Below are 16,830 nucleotides of genomic sequence, written 5' to 3' on the forward strand. Positions count from 1 at the left end.
TGTTGCAACTCTGCTGAGGCTCAGGGCCCAGCTGGCACATGGACAGTCCAGAAATTCAAGTCTCCTGAGCATATACAAACCCCAGCACCACTCACCGGTTCAGTAAAAGTGACAGAAGAGGCATGTGTGGAGAGGTCACATCTGAGTCCAACTCCATCACAATCAGGAGCACAAATTCCAAAGTAGGGCCCACTGGCAAGGCAATGAATTCCAGAACCATTTGTCATGACCACAGAACCTGTATGTCTCCATAGCCCTCAGGAGCACCAGTACTTGGGGTTGTATCTACTTTGGCTGTCTCTGGGATCCTACTGAGATGTGTGTAAGTGCAACCCCTCTGATGACCTCCCAACTCATTTTGAATCTCTTAGCCATATGAACTCATTTGTTTTCACCATTGCCCCCTTTCATTCAAGGTCTTTTTCTAGTTGCATCACCAACTGGTGATGGCAGTAATCCCTTGGTGCCAGGGAGGCTCATCCCTGGGAGTCATGTCCTATGCTGGGGGGAAGTAATGCATTTACATGCTGAGTTTGGCTTAGAGAGTTGCCATATTTGAGCAACAAGGAGGTTCTCAGGAGGTAACTCTTAGGCACCCTGCAGCTCTAGGCCTAGTTGAAATTTCCAGCACACAGGCTCCTAAGCATAGTCATCAATATCAAGGGCCCATCATTGGACCATACTTCTTCACTGGTCTTTGCCCTTGCACTTGGGAGATTGTTGCTGCTCCATTGGGGAGTGTGACAGAGTTCCCCGGAATGGGAACTCAGCATTCTCTCAGTTATTGTGTGAAATTCTACCCATTATGTCACAAACATCCGAACAAATCTATATACCCTATATGCATGCCCTGGAGAACTCCTTCCGACCCACACATCCCCCATCAATGACACCCCCCATCAGTGCTCCTCCTCTGCCAGAGATGAACCCCTCTGTGATCTAAAACTTCTTAAAAATGAAGTCTAATATATTGCTGAATTCAATTAATAGGAAAATGAAATAGTGATAGGTTTAGAGATTAGAAATAGAATATGTAATAATTTAGAAAAAATAAAGTAAAAAATAAATGGGGTATTAAAAAATGAAAAATACCATTAAAATTTTTTTTTGATGTTTTGTCTTTCATCACTGTAATAGGTGTTATCCTGTATGTACACTGGCAAGGCAATCTCTTCCATTTCTCTCCCAATGTCTACATTTTTTTTTTTTTTTTGTCTTCAAAAAAGTTTTAGGTCACAGAAAGTCACTTATAGAATATAGGGGACTCCCATATATCCAACATCAAACCCTTTTCCCCCTTCCCCAGCAATATTTTTACATGTGGATGTTACATTTGCTGCAACTGATATACAGATATTTAAACATAGCTACCAATCATGGTTCTATTATGGTTTACATTTTACTCTATACACTTTTATAAATTTTTGGTGAAGTTTACCATGATCTGCATCCATCATTGTAGGATCATGTAGAACAGCTTTTTTTGCCCCCAGTTACCCATCTTCCAGCTATTCTATTCCTCTCACCCCCTCCCCTCAGGGCCCACAGTGACAACCATGCTTCACTGCTTGAAGGACAAGATTGCGAGATACTTTCAACAATGCTGAGGGCTTGACACACTAGTCTGTCCTCCCTTACTGGGAGCCAACCATGCTCTTGAGAGACGCCCTCCCCTCTGTTTGAGAATATCAAGGCTCCCCAGGATGGAGGTAAAACAACTTCCTGCTCATTGTATGGGTCTCCACCCACTGATATCACACACTATGACATGATGAGAATTCATACACTCCCTAGAAGTCAGCTCCATGTGCACCCTGTGCTGGATGCCCCCCATCAAACACCTTCAACCAGTAACCCTTCCTTATTATATTTTCTAAAGAGTTTTCTCAACAGAAATACTTTTTATTTAGGAAAAAAACTTCAGCATCTGATTGGGAATGGAAACCAGTTATGTTATTTCCATAGGTAACATAAATCCATCTTTTTTAACTATGAGGAATTTTACAAACACAAAGAATAATAAGACAAACGTGTATCATCACCATTGAGAAGTGACTGATATTTTATGTTTTCTTATAGTTTTAAAATAACACACAGATAACAACAATGTAAGGTGTTGGTGATGGGATGATGCATGGGAGTTCTATAAGATGATATGCATGTTCGTTCTGTAAGTTCACACCTTTACACATTGTTTATATATATTTATGTATGATGTTCTTCAATAAAATTTTTTTTAAAGATTTCTCTCCCCTCCTCCCCCACCATTGTCTGCTCTCTGTGTCCATTTGCTGTGTGTTCTTCTGTGCCCACCTGCATTATTGTCAGCAGCACTGGGAATCTGTGTCTCTTTTTGTTGCGTCATCTTGCTGTGTCAGCTCTCCATTTGTGCAGCGCCACTCCTGGGCAGGCTGCACTTTTTTTTGCGCAGGGCAGCTCTCCTTGCAGGGCACACTCCTTGTGGGGTGCACTCCTTGTGCATGGGGCTCCCCTACGTGGGGGACACCCCTGCATGGCAAGGCACTCCTTGCACTTATCAGGACTGCGCATAGGACAGCTCACCACACAGGTCAGGAGGCCTTAGGTTTGAACCCTGGGCCTCATGTGGTAGGGGGACCCTCTTATCGGTTGAGCCAGATCCGCTTCCCTCTTCAATAAAGTTTTTTTTTTTTAAGATTTTTAATTTATTTCTCTCCCCGTCCCCCAGCCCCCCAGCCCCCAAGTTGTCTGCTCTCAGTGTCCATTCGCTCTGTGTTCTCCTGTGACTGCTTCAATCCTTAGCAGCAGCACCAGGTATCTGTGTTTCTTTTTGTTGCGTCATCTTGCTGTGTCAGCTCTCCGTGTGCGGTGCCATTCTTGGGCAGGCTGCACTTTGTTTTGCGCTGGGTGGCTCTCCTTACGGGGTGAACTACTTGTGTGTGGGGCTCCCCTACCCCGGGGACACCCCTGCGTGGCAGGGCACTCCTTGTGCACATAAGCACTGCGCATGGTCCAGCTCCACACTGGTCAAGGAGGCCCAGGGTTTGAACTGGGGACCTCCCATGTGGTAGACAGAGGCCCTAATCACTGGGCCAAGTCCGCTTCTCGCAGCATCTTCATTTCCTCCTCTGCTCCCTCCTCCCACCATCAATCTGAGGACTCCTGTGCGCGCCGTTCAAGAATCGGATTCCTTCTCTGGTGCCTGCTCGACGCGGTCCAGGACGAGACGCCAGGTTCCACCGCACCCTTAGCGCTGTGCTGACCGAGGCCGGGACTCACCTACCGACAAAGATAAAAATATCAGGTCAGTGCTTCATCCTCTCAATATTTCGAGGGCATGCTAGCATTTTCAGCAGTCTCCTGGGCGCGGCAGTTTCAGTTTTGGGGGCCAGATCGAGGCTTGCAACAGGGGAAGAAACAGTTCGCTCGTATTCCCCCTGGACCGACTTTTTTCTGGCCTTAGACTACATTTCCCATAAAGCCATCCTACACGAAGCGACTTCCGCCGCGTATTGGGCGTCTCCTTTTGTGTTGTCCGGGTGATAACCGAGCTGCCGTGGATGCATAGGCCTAGCGACTAAAGCGGGCGGGCTCCAGCTGTGAGTCGTCACCTGTCCCGGCTCTGCGGTTCTTTTTGACGCGGAGGAGCGGCAGACGGGAGGAACTGTGAACACCCGCCCGCTGCGCTGTTCTGCACTACATTTCCAAGAGGACTTCGTAGGCTGACTCTACTTCCTGCGGGCTTTTGGCCGCTTTTTTACGCGGTGGCGGGACCGATGCTGCGGCGGAGTTAGCTGCTGAGGAGCCTTTCGAGTCCCGCGCAACTTGGCCAGTTCGGACCAGATCGGAACTAGTGAAGACCTAAGGTGAGAGAGAGAGGGAGATTGTGATCACGATGGGGGTGTGGTCGTGTGATTGTGACTATTTGTGGCGCTCCGAGTGATGGAATGGGGTGCTTCTGACTGTGTGTGTTCGCAGAACGTGTGTGATTGTGACTGCGTGACTGTGCGGCGTTGTGCATGTGTGTGTAGAGTACCTGTGGCCGTGTAGTTGGTCCTGTGTGTCCACGTCTCTGGGTGTGTGAATGTATGCCGTGCCGTGTGTGTGGAAGTTGGAGGTCTGTGTCTGTATAGTTTGGGGCGCCTGTGACTGTGCAGGTGTGACTATGTGTGACCCCCTGCTGTGTGTGTTGTGATTGTCTGCTTGTGGGGTACTGATGTGTGTGTGTGTGTGGCCTGTGGCAGTGCGGTTGGAACTTTGTGTATCCCTTTGGTGTTTATGTGGAATTATAAGTAACTGTGTAACCTGGTATGGCTTTGTATGTACAGATAGGGATGGGGTGTAGGGGGCAGTGATTGTGCAGTTGTGATTTCACCACTCTGTCTCCAAAGAACAGGAGAGATTCTGAACCTTACCTTAACTACACTGGGCTAGACACTTCCTCTATATGTGTGAGGAGAGGGGAGGAGTATGAGGATGGGTGGGTAGCAGTGGTTCTAACTTGGTCATTTGGGGTTCCAAAAAAACTCTTTTCTCAATTGCTGCTTCTTTCTATTCAATTCAAGATTCCTGATCCCTAATTCTTCCCATTTGAGTAAATAAGGGTGACCCTTGGTTTGAACCCAAAGACCCAGGTTCCTATCCATCCCCCTTTTGCCTTAGTATGAATTTGGCAGTTTTTCCTGTGTACCAAGTCTCGATTAAGATCTCTGCTGGCCTAGGGAGGTAAATACAAGAGCCTTTCTCACAGTGACTGTATTGAAGATAAGATTTATGCATATGTATTCTCATACACCACAGTCTTGGGATTGAAAGCCAGGCAATTTATGGGATGGTGTGGGTTAGTCTAAGTCCAGGTAGGTGACAGGATTTTTCACTTTGCCAGTATTTTTGGAGTAGGAATGAGATTGGAGACTTGATCCAAGAGTCTGTATCAACAGGGGCAGGGATTTGCCTGGAACCTGGACCAGTTTCCAGGTCTGTTTTGAATTAAATGCTCAAATGGTTTACACTGGAAGTTCTCAACCTGGAGTTCATAGATCCATCATTGGATTTGTAAAGAGAAGAAGGACTGTGGTAGTGTGACATTCACAAAGGGATACATAAAAGATAGAACCATGAATAGATTTAAAAGCAAAGGCTCTAATACCTTGAGACAACCCTTAAGATGATTGTTTCCTGGGCTGCTGAAGCAAATACCATGAAATGGGCTGGGAAATGAAATGGGAATTTATTTGCTAATGATTCTGGGGCTGGGAAAAAAGTCCAAGTCAAGGCATCATCAGGGCAATGCTTTCTCCCCAAAGACTGTGGTATTCTGGGGCCGCTGCTGGTGATCCTTGGCCCTTAGCTTGTCGTATGGTAAGGCACATGGCAGCATTGCCTGGTCTCTCCCTTTTCTTCTGGGTTCCGTTGATGTTCATCTTCTGGGTGCTCCCTGTGTGGCTTTCTCTCTGTCTGAATTTCACTCCCATAAAGGACTCCAGTAATGGGATCAAGACCCATCCTGATTGAGGTGGGCCACACTTTAACTGATATTACCTCATCAAAAGGTCCTACCCACAATGGGCTCACACCCACAGGAATAGATCAAGTCCAAGAACATATTTTTCTGGAATACACACAGCTCCAAACCACCACAGTGATAATATCTGAAATTGTTTTTCATAAATAGGGAAATGTTAAGTAAATCACATTATGAGATGGCATTTTATATAGCTAATAAAATCTGTTTCTGAAAGAGTTAGAGTACATACATTTTTGTATTATGACTAATTTTAAGCAACAATTCAAATAGAAATACTGAAGAAAAAACCCTTTTCCTCTTTCCTTTTTCTTTTTTTTAAAGATTTCTTTCTTTCTTTCTCCCTTAATGATTTTTTAAAAAATTTTTAAATTGATTTTGTAAAAATATTACATTACAAAAAAATATATGAGGACCCCTTCAACCCCACCACCCCCACCCCACTACTCCCCCCCCAGCAACACTCATTCCCATCATCATGACACATCCATTGCATTTGGTAAGTACGTCTCTGGGCACCTCTGCACCTCATGGTCAATGGTCCACATCATGGCCCATACTCTCCCCCCCCTTAATGTTTTTGGGCTCACTGTATGCTCTGTGTTCTTCTGTGTCTGCTTATCTTCTCTTTAGGCAGCACCAGGAACCGATCCTGGGACCTTTCGGAGTGGGAGAGAGGCACTCACTCTCTTGCGCCATCTCAGCTCCCTAGTCTGCCGCATGTCTTATTGTCTCTCCTCTGTGTCTCTTTTTGTTGTGTCATCTTGCTGCATAAGCTCTCCTGCACGGACCAGCACTCCTGTGCAGGCCAGCAGTCCATGTGGGCCTGCTCTCTACTCGAGCCAGCTCGCTACTCAGGCCAGCTTGCCTCACCAGGAGGCCCCGGGAATCAAACCATGGACCTCGTATATGGTAGACTGGAGCCCAGTTGCTTGAGTCATAGCTGCTTCCCTACGTAACTGGTTTTTTAAAAATGCATATTCTAAACTTAATGCACTATACTACTATAGATTAAAAACAGAAAATTCAAGGTTGGGGCCTGTAGCAGAGAAGTAGCTAGGGATAGATTTCTGGCAATGGGAATGCCCCCAAGAACTTTAGAAGTCAGAGGGGTCTAATATTTCATATTAAGTTGTGGTGCTGTGGTACTAGTCATCTCTTGGTTACTCTCTAAACTGTGAATAAAATTCTTCTAACAACAACAGCAACAAAAAAGGAGGAAAATTTCCTGAGTAAATCTAAGAAAAGTAAAATCACCTGCCTCCTCCCTCCCACCCCCCCCCCCCACCAGGGGTAACCCATGCTAACCTTTAGCTAACTGCCTTTCCAGTCTTTTTACTTCTCTATCTGTATTTTTATATAACATGAAAAGTATATATATAACATTTATATATAACATAATGGGACTATATAATACTGTTTTATTAGCTGATTTTTTTCTTATGCCATCAGCTATTTACATTTAGTTTTTAAATACTTAGAATTCCATCCAGTGGATGTTATATGGTCTAATTAATTGCTGTATGAAGCCCAGAATATTGAACGTTGCCTAAACAATTTTTTGTACATGTCATCTACCTACTCCCCTCCTTTACCTTTCCTTACCACCACCCCTACAAGGGCCGTGTGGGAATGTAGGTCTCTGGAGAAGAAAGCCTTTGGCATTTCAGAGGAATGTGGCCATCACCTGCCAGGTAGATGACAAATGGCTAAACCCTGTTCAGAGGGATTTCTTCAAGATTGTGATCCTGGAGAAGTATAGGAACCTAGTTCTGCTGATTGAGAATACTTCTCCCATTGCTCATAATCTGCCTTTTAGGGCATCTCATTTTCCTTCATGTAAATCTTCGGGGAGATTCTGAAGAGCTTGACTCAATATCTAAGAATTGTTTGAGATTCATTGAGTTGCACATGGACAGATCTGAAGCGTCATCATTCTGAGGTGACTTCACATTCCTTTGGCCCTTTTTGATTTGGCCTCTGTGCCTTGATGACCAAGCAACTGAGACTGGACTTTCACATAGTTATGCCTAAGTATGATTTCTTTTCCTCTATGGTGGACTTTGCTTCAGTGAAATAGATCTAATTTCTTAACAAATCAATTTTATTGATACATATAAATAAAGCAAACCATTCAAAGTATACACTGGCATTGGTATAATCACATAGTTGTACATCATAACCTCAGTCTTCATTAGAATATTTTCATTATTTCAATAATAATAAAAAACAAAAAACAGGCTGTGGACTTGGCCCAGTGGTTATGGCATCCGTCTACCACATGGGAGGTCCACTGTTCAAACCCCAGGCCTCTCTGACCTGTGTGGAGCTGGCTTATGCGCAGTGCTGATGCACGCAAAGAGTGCTCTGCCCGCAGGGGTGTCCCCCGCATAGGGGAGCCCCACGCACAAGGAGTGTGCCCCATAAGGAGAGCCGCCCAGCGTGAAAGAAAGTGCAGCCTGCCCAGGAATGGTGCCACACACACGGAGAGCTGACACAACAAGATGATGCAACAAAAAGAAACACGGGATTCCCGGGCCGTTGACAACAACAGAAGTGGACAAAGAAGACGCAGCAAATAGACACAGAGAACAGACAACTGGGGTGGGAAGGGAAGGGGAGAGAAATTAATAAAATAAATAAATCTTTAAAACAAAACGAAACAAAACAAAAAACAGACAAACAATAAAATTCTTCACCTCTCAATCTCTCTCTGTTTCCCCTAATGTACATAACTGCTATTTCTGGCTATTCTTGCACAATTGTTTATTTATTTATTAAGCAGTTTTATTGAGATATATTCACATACCACTTAATCTATCCAAAGTGTATAAACAATGACTTTTAGTATAATCACATTATTGCATATTCATGACAAAAAAATTTTAGAACAAATTCATTACTCCGAAAAGAAAAACTCCACATTCCTTAGTATTCCTTCCCCAGCCCTAAATAGCTACTAATCTAATTTCATCTTTATAAACTGATTTATATTTACATTTTATATATAAATGGAATCATGCAATATGTAGTACTTTGTGTCTGGTTTCTTTCACATAGCATAACGTTTTGCTTGTTTTTTTGTCTGATATTACCATCCTGTAGTGTTAACATACATTTGTTCGATTTCAAAGAAAAACAGTCTTATACATGCAACTTTACTCATTCATATTTCACAAGGAATTTTTTTATTTTTTATTTTTTTGGAAAAAATGTTTTTTTTGAGGTACCAGGGCCAGAGATGGAACCCAGGACCTTGTATGTGGGAAGCCAGCACTCAACCACTGTGCCACATTGGCTCCTCAGTTGTTTTTTTTGTTTGCTTGTTTGTTTGTTTTTTAGGAGTCCCTGGGAACTAAGTCTGGGACCTCCCATGTGGGAAGCAGGTACTCAACCTCTTGAGCCAATTCCACTCCCAGACAAGTAGTTTTGTTTGTTTGTTTTTAGGAGGTACCAGGGATTGAACTCAGGACCTTATACATGGGAAGCAGGTACTCAACCACTGAGATACATCGGCTCCCCCCACATGCAGTTTTACTATGCTATACAGTTCTGTGTTATATGTTTTAACTTTCCTTTTAGTAATGTACATGGCCTTACTTTCCTTTTATTTATTTATTTATTTAAAAATTTTTTTAAAGATTTATTTAATTCCCCCCCCTTCCCCAGTTGTCTGTTCTCTGTGTCTATTTGCTGCGTCTTGTTTCTTTGTCTGTCTTGTTTCTTTGTCCGCTTCTGTTGTCGTCAGTGGCAGGGGAAGTGTGGGCGGCGCCATTCCTGGGCAGGCTGCACTTTCTTTCGCGCTGGGCGGCTCTCCTTACGGGTGACTCCTTGCGCGTGGGGCTCCCCTACGCGGGGGACACCCCTGCGTGGTGCGGCACTCCTTGTGCGCATCAGCACTGCGCATGGGCCAGCTCCACATGGGTCAAGGAGGCCCAGGGTTTGAACCGCGGACCTCCCATGTGGTAGACAGACGCCCTAACCGCTGGGCCAAGTACGTTTCCCTTACTTTCCTTTTAAACTCCTTTCATACCCACATAATAATACTGCTGGTTACAGATATTATGTTGGGCTTTTACCTTCTCTATTCATTTCCAAAGATTAACATACATCCTTCCTACCAATTCTCCACAAGTTAACCCTCAGCTTTCCATTCTCAAACTTCACTCTATTTTCTGGTGACCCATATTAAAATTAGTTACTTCATGAGATTATACTATATACAGACATACCTTGGTACTCAATTGCTTTGAAACACATTGAATTGGGTACTTGATGCATTGTGACACAAAAATTTTGTCCTGGTACTCATCATTTGTTTGGTACTCAACACACAAGCTAAAACTTGTCAGTGTCAGTTGCCTCATAATTTGTTACACTTTCCAGAAGAAACAGAGGGTCACACAATAGTCACGCAGTAGCTCTTGCCCTGTATACATCCCATTGCAGTTTTATTTTAGCTTCTGTGGTCCTTTTGTGTATTTTTGCATTTTTTTCCTCATCATGTGTCCTAAGAAAAAGAGCAATGTTAGCACTGAGCAGAAAAGAAAATTACTTTGCACTACCATTGAGGAAAAAAAAAGAAATAATAGGTAAATATGAGAGTAGTATTTGCATTACTGATCTTGCTAGGGAATATGGTATGCCTAGAACAATGGTCTCCACTATCATTAAGAATAAAAAAGTGATAAAAAAGGCTGATGTTGCAAAAGGAGTTAAAACAGTGACAAAGCAGCATTCCCGTACACTTGAGGAAGTTGAAAAGCTCTTAGTTTGGGTAAAGGAGAAGCAGTTAGTGGGATCCATATATCAGAAGCCATGATCTGTGAAAAAGCAAAAGTGTTTTGTGCCAATCTTTTGAAAAACAAACCAGAACTGAGTGATGAGAGTGTTGAAGTTTTTAAGACCAGCCACTGCTGGTTTGATCATTTTAAAAAGAGGACCAGCATCCATAGTGTCATGAGGCATGGCGAGGCAGCGAGTGCTAATGAAAAGGCTGCTGGGAAGTGTTTGAGCTCCCACCTACCACATGGGAGGTCCTGGGTTTGGTTTCCAGTGTCTCTTGGAGAAGATGAGGAAGACAGTGAGCTGGTGCAATGGGCAGGTGTGGCGACCTGACACAAGGAGTCACAAAGAGGAAAGACAGGCGGCGAACTTGGCCCAGTGGTTAGGGCGTCTGTCTACCACGGTTCAAACCCCGGGCCTCTTTGACCCGTGTGGAGCTGGCCCATGCGCAGTGCTGATGTACGCAAGGAGTGCTGTGCCATGCAGAGGTGTCCCCCGCGTAGGGGAGCCCCACGCACAAGGAGTGCACCCCGTAAGGAGAGCTGCCCAGCACGAAAGAAAGTGCAGCCTGCTCAGGAATGGTGCCGCACACACGGAGAACTGACATAACAAGATGATGCAACAAAAAGAAACACAGATTCCGATGCCGTTGACAACAACAGAAGGGGACAAAGAAGACGCAGCAAATAGACACAGAGAACAGACAACTGGGGTGGTAAGGGAAGGGGAGAAAAATAAATAAAAAAAAAAAGAGGAAAGACAATGAGAAATACAGCAAAGCAGGAAGCTGAGGTGGCTTAAGTGATTAAGCACCTCTCTCCCACATGAGAGGTCCCAGGTTCAGTTCCTAGTGCCTCCTAAAGAGAAGACGAGCAGACACAGAGCACACAGCAAATAGACACAGAGAACAGACAGCAAGTGCAAAACAATGAAGGGAGAGGGAATAAATAAATGTAAGTAAATCTTAAAAAAAAAAGACTGCTGATGAATTCGTCAGTGAATTTCAAGACTGTGGCTGAGGGTTTTATTCCCCACCACGTTTTTAACTGTGATAAGACCAGAGTTTTTTTGGAAAAAAATGCCAAGTAGAACCTATGTCACAAAAGGGGGGAAGCATTACCAGGCCAATCCATGAGTCTGGAGGTTGATTCTGCTGATGTTGAGGAGTTAGTGGAGGAACATCATGAAGAGCTCAGCACCGAGGAGCTGCAGGAACTACAGAAGGAACAGCAACAAGAGGGGGCTGAAGAGATTTCTTTAGGTGAGTTGTGTGCAAAGTGGGCAGAAGTTCACAACTTTGTGGGGAAGTACCATCTGGACAAAGCTCTGACAAGCAGAAATTTGTTGAATGACCAAATAATTTCATACTTTTGAGGAATTCTGAAAAGACAGAAGCAGTCTTCATTGGATGAGTTTTTAGTGAAGGTGGCAAAGAATGTGTCACAGCCTATGGTGCAAGTTGAAAAAAGGCAGAAAAGAGAAAGAACATCTGACGTGCAAATGCCCGGTGTTCTATTGGACGGGAACTCTCCTTCCATGCAACATTCCATGTAACCTCTCCTCCTCACCACTCTCTTCCCACCATCCCATTAGGCTATGGACTCTTCTCAGTACCAGTAAAGTGAAGTTTTTATTTTATTTAATCTAAGTATTAATTTTTAGGTTTATTTCTTGTGTAAAGTAATGATATACAACCCTATCTTGTTACATATTGCCTTAAAAATGTGCATTGTCTTTGGTTTGGGAACAATTTAAGTTATTTACATTGTTCCATATGGGAAAATTTATTTGGTACTTGTTTTTGGTATTCTTTATGCCTCCCAGAGCCAATTAACGATGAGTGCTGAGGAACCACTCAATTTGGTTCATAGTAATGCGATTATACAGTGTTTGTCTTTTTTTTTTCTTCCCTAGTATTTTTCTTTCTGTGGCTGGGTTACTTTACTCAACATAATGTCCTCCCTGTTCATCAGTGTTTTCATATGCTTTACAACTTCATTTCTTCTCACAGCTGCATAATATTCCATCATGTGTATACACCACATTTATTTATCCATATTTATATAACACCTGGATTGTTTCCATCTTTTGGCAATCATGAATAATGCTGCCATAAACATCAGTGTGCTGATGTCCATTTGTGTCACTGCTCTCAGTTCTTCTGGGATACCTAGTAGTGGTATTGCGGGGACACATGGCAAGTGTATATTCAACTTCCTTAGGAACTGCCAAACAGTCCTCCACAGTGGCTGTACCATTCTACACTCCCTCCAACAGTGAGTAAGTGTTCCTGTCTCTCCACATCTTCTCCAACACTTGTACTTCTCTGTCTTTTTAATGGTTCTCTGTCTTTTTAATGGTGGCTGCACTAATTGGTGTGAGCTGCTATCTCTATCATTTCCCTAATTGCTAGTGATGTTGAACATTTTCTCGCATGTTTTTTTTGCCATTTATATTTGTTCTTTGGACAAATGTATATTCAAGTCTTTTGCCCATTTTTAATTGAGTCATTTGTCTTTTTATTGTTGAGTTGTAGCGTCTCCCTATATATCATGGATATTAACACCTTATTGGATATGTGATTTCCAAATATTTTCTCCCATTGAGTTGGCTGCATTTTTATACTTTTGACAAAATCCTTTGAGGTGAAAAATGTTTAATTTTGAGGAGGTCCCATTTATCTCTTTTTTCTTTTTTTGCTCGTGCTTTCGGTGTACCCAAACCACCATCTACCACAAGGTCTCTAAGATGTTTCCCTACATTTTCTTCTAGTAGGTCTATGGTCCTAGCTTTTACAATTAGGTGTTTAATCCATTTTGAGTTGATTCTTGTATAGGGAGTGTGATAGAGTTCCTCTTTCATTCTTTTGGTTATGGATATCCAGTTCTTCTAGCACCATCTGTTGAAGAGATTGTTCTGTCCCAGTAATGTAGCTTTGATAGATTTATTGAAAGCCAAATGACTGTAGAAGTGAGGATTTATTTCTGGATTCTCAATTCTATTCCACTGATGACCGCTGTGTCTATCTTTATGCTAGTATCTTGCTGTTTTGACCACCATAGCTTTGTAATATGTTTCAAGGTCAGGCAGTGGAATTCCTTCTATATGGCTTTCTCTTTTAGAACACTTTTAACTATTTGGATGCACTTTCCCTCCCAAATGAAATTGGTCATTGTATTTTCTATTTCTGTAAAGTAGGCTATTGGAATTTTGATTGGTATTGCATTGAATCTATAAATCAGTTTGGGTAGGATTGACATCTTCATAGTATTTAATCCTCCAACTCATGAACAAGGAATGTCTTTCCATTTATTTAGGTCTTTGTTGATTTCTTTTAGCATTGTTTTATAGTTTTCTGCATATAGGTCCTGTACTTCTTTGGTTAAATTGATTCTTAGGTATTTCAGTAATTTTGTTGATATTGTAAATGAAATTTTTCACTGATTTCTTCCTGAGATTGTTCAGTACTAGTGTGTACAAACATTACTTATTTTTGTGGGTTCATCTTGTATCCTGCCACTTTGCTCAACTCATTTATTAGTTCAAGTAGCTTTGTTGTAGACATTTCAGAATTTTCTAAATATAAGATCATGTCATCTGCAAATAGAGTTTTACTTCTTCTTTTCCTATTCGGATGCCTTTTATTTGTTTATTTTTTCTTGTCTAATTGCTCTAGCTAGAACATCCAGCACAGTGTTGAATAACAATGGTGACAGTGGGCATCCTTGTCTTGTTCCCAATCTTAGAGGAAACGCTTTCAACCTTTCCCTGTTGATTGCATTGTTAGCTGTGAGTTTTTCTTACATGCTGGTCTATCATATTGAGCAATTTTCCTTCTATTCCTATCTTTTGAAATGTTTTTATCAGGAGAGAATGCTGGATTTTGTTGAATGTCTTTTCTGCATCAATTGAGGTGATCATGTGTTTTTTTCCCCTTCAGTTTGTTAGTGTGGTGTATTATATTAATTGATATTCTTATGTTGAACCAACCTTGCATACCAGGAATAAATCCCACTTGGTTGTGATGTGTGTCTTTTGATATGCTATTGGATTCAATTTGCAAGTATTTTGTTTAGAAATTTAGCATTTATGTTCATTAGAGAGATTGGTCTGTAATTTTCTTTTCTTGTAGTGTCTTTATCTGGGTGATGTTGGCTTCATAAAATATACTGGGTAATTTTCCCTCCTCTTCAATTTTTTGGAAGAGTTTAAACAGGATTGGTGTTAATTCTTCTCACAATGTTTGGTAGAATTTACCTGTGAAGCTGTCTGGTCCTGGACTTTTCCTTGTTAGGAGATTTAAAAAAAAAAAGATTTATTTATTTTTTACCCAACCCCTTATTGTTTGCACTTGCTGTGTCTGTCTGTCTTCCTTATTTCTTTAGGAGGCACCAGGACCTGAACGTGGGACCTCTGATATGGGAAGGAAGTGCCTAATTGTTTGAACCACCTCCACTCCCTGCTTTGTTGTGTTTCTCATTATATTTTTTCCTCCCTGCAGCTCTCATTGCATCATCACGTGGTGTCAGCTTGCTGCATCTACCTGTCGTGTCAGCTTGCTGTCTTCTTTAGGAAGCACTGGGAACCTCTGCTCCCTGCTTTGTTGTCTCTCATTATGTCTTTTCTTCTTGTGTCTCTTGTGTCAGCTTGTTGCTCCTGCCCATTACTCCAGCTTACTCTCTCCTCTAGGAGGCACCGGGATCCAAACCAGCAATCTCCCGTGTGGTAGGCGAGAGCCCAGTTGCCTGAGCCACATCTGCTTCCCTATTGGGAGATTTTTGATGAGTGATTAAAATCTCTTTAAATGTGACTGGTTTGTTATGTAGTATTAGTGTAAGTTGTCTATGCATTTCTAGGAATTTGTCCATTTTATCTAGGTTGTCTAGTTTCTTGGCATACAGTTTCTCATAAAATCCTCTTATAATCCTTTCTATTTCTTTGGGGTCAGTCATAACTTCACTTCTTTCATTTCTGATTTTATTTGCTTCTCTCATTTTTTGTTTGTTAGTCTAGCTAAGGGTTTGTCAATTTTATTGATCTCAAAGAATCAGTTTTTGTTTTGTTGATTTTCTCTTTTTTTTTTTTGTTCTCAATTTCATTTATTTCTGCTCTGATCTTTACTATTTCTTTCCTTCTGTTTGCTTTGGAAATGTTTGCTGTTCTGTTATTAGCTTCTCCAGTTGTTCAGTTAGGTCTTCAATTTTAGTTCTTTTTCTTTTTTAATACAGGCATTTAGTGCTATAAATTTTCTTCTCAAGACTGCCTTTGCTGCATCCCACATATTTTGGTATGTGTGTTCTTGTTTTCATTGTAATGGGCTGCAGACCCACTTCCTAGGGCCTTGGGGAGGGAGGCTGTAAAGGCTGAAAAAAGGCTCTGTTCTTTACTTTTAATTTCCTCACATGCACTTCTTTTGTCTGGCAACACTCTCAGTTCAATCCCTGAAGGTAGTGTGTTTGCTGATCCCAGCAAGGTTGGGATCAGTGTCTTAGAGGTTCCTGTCTAGAGGCAAAGAGTCTTGTAATTCAAACTTTCTCAGAGGCAGTTCTCCAACCTTCACTGGCAACCCCTCCCTTTTCCTGAGTAGGAACTAATTCCACTCCCCTCTGCATCCTCAACAACCAACCCTGTCAGAAGAGAGGGAGGTTGGGAGGGTTGGATCTCTTTAGTCCTGAGCCTCGTCGGCTCCCCAGGCAAACAGTGGCGAGGCCCCACATGGCCTGGTTACTCATGTTACCATCAGGAAGCCTAGCCCAGCATGGACACTGCAGACCAGAGTTGTGGGTCAAAGCTGAGTCATCCTTAGCCTTTGTCCCTCTCTGCCCCATTTCCTGGGTAGGTGGATCCCTGGAGCCCCCTTTGTCTGTAGCCACCTGCCTGGAGGCCTGAGAATTCAAAAGTGTCGTGTGCGGGAGGTTGCTGGTAGTAGAAGCTGTAGCTTTTAATCCACAGTTTTGCAATTCTTTTCCTTTGTCCCTCTCTCTTCTGGGTGTTGTTCAGTTTCCCTTGGAGTCCTTACCTGTAGAAGATTTTTTTCCAGACCATTTCTGCCTGTCCTCTCGCTACTTTTCTGGGAGAGAAGAGAGTCCCCAATCTTTCTAGTCTGTCTTCCTGGAAGTTAGGTGTAATTTCTTCTTCTCCAGATGATGGAGAGAGAGGTGATAAACCTGTGCCCAGATGAATGAGGGGGACTTAAGAAGGAGTAAGCCTGACATGGGAAAGCTCAGCTGATCCATGTCCAGGTCACAATCATTTCTCACTTGGGCTATTGCAGCAGCCTCCTACCTGATCTTCCTACTTCATTGCATACCTATAGTTCCTTCTTTTTTTTTTCTTCTTAAAGATTTATTTTATTTATTTATCTACCCCTCCCGCGTTGTTTGCACTTGCTTTCTGCTCTGTGTCCATTCACTGTATGCTCTCTGTGTTCTGCTCATCTTCTCTTTAGGAGGCACCAGGAACCAAACCTGGGACCTCCCATGTGGGAGAGAGGCACTCGATTGCTTGAGCCACCTCTATGCCCTGCTTTGTTGTCTCTCTCA

General features: G+C 42.7%; 1 protein-coding gene across 2 annotated transcripts in view; it reads left to right on the forward strand.

The window, feature by feature from the left end:
• The first annotated feature begins 3,742 nt into the window (after positions 1-3,742).
• The window catches only part of LOC101418499 (zinc finger protein 850-like), a 61,181-nt gene continuing 48,093 nt past the window's right edge, over positions 3,743-16,830 (forward strand). Inside the window, exon 1 of one of the 2 annotated variants that reach the window (XM_058279375.2) lies at positions 3,743-3,845. The gene's annotated coding sequence lies outside the window, so the exon portion shown is untranslated. The remainder of the gene's footprint in view (positions 3,846-16,830) is intronic. The other variant, XM_071209568.1, reaches the window with a different exon arrangement.

Source organism: Dasypus novemcinctus, chromosome 18 (genome assembly GCF_030445035.2).
Source record: "Dasypus novemcinctus isolate mDasNov1 chromosome 18, mDasNov1.1.hap2, whole genome shotgun sequence".
NCBI classification, from domain to species: Eukaryota; Metazoa; Chordata; class Mammalia; order Cingulata; family Dasypodidae; genus Dasypus; species Dasypus novemcinctus.